A 3299-nucleotide genomic window follows, 5' to 3' on the forward strand; every position below is an offset into this window, starting at 1 on the left:
CATAGCGACAGGCACTCACCCAGGCTTTAGGACGGTGTTTCGCTTCCCAAATCTCAGCGGGGACATTTCTCTAGCAGGGATAGTCCCGGGCTTATTTGTCACCCCGTGACATTACGAGAACACAAACTGCCTTTTTAATTTGAGTTACATATCTGTGTATTTCATGATAAAAAAATTACACATAAAAAAAATGTAAAAAGGACATCCATGGTGAATTTGATCTTGTCACAGTGTGTGTGGGTGTGGTGCCCAGAATTTCAGGTGAGTGTGGATTGCATCAATTTGCTCCTGATCTTCAAAGTACAACCGCACAGGCACTTGTTGGTGGAACACTTTTGGAAAAAGTGTCAAGACACTTTTCTTTTGGCCACTGATGATGGACTGTGCAGAGAAAATTGAAAATGACATTAAAAACATGTCCATGTATGTCTCTGTAAGTCATTTAATTACTAGAGAAGCTATTGGTTTGGAATGCAGTTAAAATTAGAGATGGGTGTTTATAGTTTATACAAGTTTAGCGAGAGAGAGGGAGATTTTCATTTCCTTAAGTAGCTAAAGCAAACACACATGCATGCAAGTTAAAGAGAACTTGGTAAAGAGAGAGTGTGATATATCCTGCATTAAGTGCACACAGCCTACATTTTAGTCCAGATCAGTAAGCTATTTTAAGAAAAATGTATATTTAGATATAAATTAGACAGTTAGATCATCTCATTTCCAATAAGAAACTCAAACCAGAAAGGAGTAAACAGAGTCTTACCAGAAGAGGCCATCTCACGCAAGATAAAGACAGGCAACAAAAGAAAATTCATTTTGAAAGTGAGTAGAGAAGACTAGGGGCAGCTAAACTTACACGTGGTTACTTAGCTAAGTTTAAGCCAGACAGAACATCAACCTGAGCGTCCAGAACTTTTTGTCTCTCGAAATAAATTATAGGCCATCCATTGATATATAGAAGTTAATTGATATCTACCTAGCTCTATCAAGCTAATCGTTTATAAATAATACATTTTGCATCATTGCATTTTTTTTAGTCTATGTTGCTAAACAACAATAACTTTAGCAGATTATTTAATATACCTCAATTCGTGTCGCTGTACAGGCTCCCCCTACTGGACGCATCAGGAACAGCAGGGGCGTAAAACTGCCTGGGGCGTAGATCTACCGGCTCCAGGTCTGCAGCCTCCCCCTACTCCCCCTAAATTTCAACTGGCCATTGAGACCCCTTTAACCCTTTAAACATCCAAACAAACATACATACACACCTCAACAATTGTGACAGTCCACAAAATCAGCTGAACAGATCAACCTTGAACATCACAAAACATTTCAACTGTATAACTTATTCATACCACAGTGCATGCTGGGAGCCATGGATGAGTTTTGTATTAAATGATTAGATTTCTGATGAGACTGATGATTCAATGTGAAACCACTACATGATTACTACATTACTATCCGTAAACGGCATAATTCTGGCTCTTTTCGTAAATGTGCCCTGGTGTGTCTGGTTTCTGAACACGGACAGAAACGGACCATTTTTGTGCACGACCGTTTTTCAGTGTATTCGGCAACACGATAAACCATCAGACATGAATGGAAATGTTTACTCCCACATACTTTCTTGAGCTTGAAGTAAATTCTCCACAATTCAAGCAGTTAACACTCTGGGGTCGACGAAGACGTTGGCGCGTTTTGGTCGGATTTTTTTCCACATAACAGCGAAATCTACTTGAAATACTCAGACATACGAAACTGTAAAGGGTCTATTTTTTATTTGTGTACACTCACAATAACAACAAATCAACAAAATTGATTCAGCGGAGGATATCATTTCTGATGAGCAAGTCATTTATTCTCACCTACATTAGTTAATGTGTTATTGTTACATAAACATTTTACTAGTTGAACTATTGCCAGGCTAATGTGTGAAATCGACTAAAACATGTTGAAATATGAAAATTACAGGCAAGTATGCAACCTTTCAATGCTAATTGTTCAAATAAATCTAAATGTCATAAGAGGATGTTTTTATGATCTATAATATATATTTCATATTTCAGAAATATACACTCACCTAAAGGATTATTAGGAACACCATACTAATACTGTGTTTGACCCCCTTTCGCCTTCAGAACTGCCTTAATTCTACGTGGCATTGATTCAACAAGGTGCTGAAAGCATTCTTTAGAGATTTGTGGGATGCACATCCAGGGCACGAAGCTACCGTTCCACCACATCCCAAAGATGCTCTATTGGGTTGAGATCTGGTGACTGTGGGGGCCATTTTAGTACAGTGAACTCATTGTCATGTTCAAGAAACCAATTTGAAATGATTCGAGCTTTGTGACATGGTGCATTATCCTGCTGGAAGTAGCCATCAGAGGATGAGTACATGGTGGTCATAAAGGGATGGACATGGCCAGAAACAATGCTCAGGTAGGCCGTGGCATTTAAACGATGCCCAATTGGCACTAAGGGGCCTAAAGTGTGCCAAGAAAACAACCCCCCACCATTACACCACCACCACCACCAGCCTGCACAGTGGTAACAAGGCATGATGGATCCATGTTCTCATTCTGTTTACGCCAAATTCTGACTCTACCATCTGAATGTCTCAACAGAAATCGAGACTCATCAGACCAGGCAACATTTTTCCAGTCTTCAACTGTCCAATTTTGGTGAGCTCGTGCAAATTGTAGCCTCTTTTTCCTATTTGTAGTGGAGATGAGTGGTACCCGGTGGGGTCTTCTGCTGTTGTAGCCCATCCGCCTCAAGGTTGTGCGTGTTGTGGCTTCACAAATGCTTTGCTGCATACTTCGGTTGTAACGAGTGGTTATTTCAGTCAAAGTTGCACTTCTATCAGCTTGAATCAGTCGGCCCATTCTCCTCTGACCTCTAGCATCAACAAGGCATTTTCGCCCACAGGACTGCCGCATACTGGATGTTTTTCCCTTTTCACACCATTCTTTGTAAACCCTAGAAATGGTTGTGCGTGAAAATCCCAGTAACTGAGCAGATTGTGAAATACTCAGACCGGCCCGTCTGGCACCAACAACCATGCCACGCTCAAAATTGCTTAAATCACCTTTCTTTCCCATTCTGACATTCAGTTTGGAGTTCAGGAGATTGTCTTGACCAGGACCACACCCCTAAATGCATTGAAGCAACTGCCATGTGATTGGTTGATTAGATAATTGCATTAATGAGAAATTGAACAGGTGTTCCTAATAATCCTTTAGGTGAGTGTATATCGCATATTACAGTTACATTAAATTATCGAAGATGAAAATAGATCG

The sequence above is a fragment of the Leuciscus leuciscus genome (genome assembly GCF_965113295.1).
Source record: "Leuciscus leuciscus genome assembly, chromosome: 4".
NCBI classification, from domain to species: domain Eukaryota; kingdom Metazoa; phylum Chordata; class Actinopteri; order Cypriniformes; family Leuciscidae; genus Leuciscus; species Leuciscus leuciscus.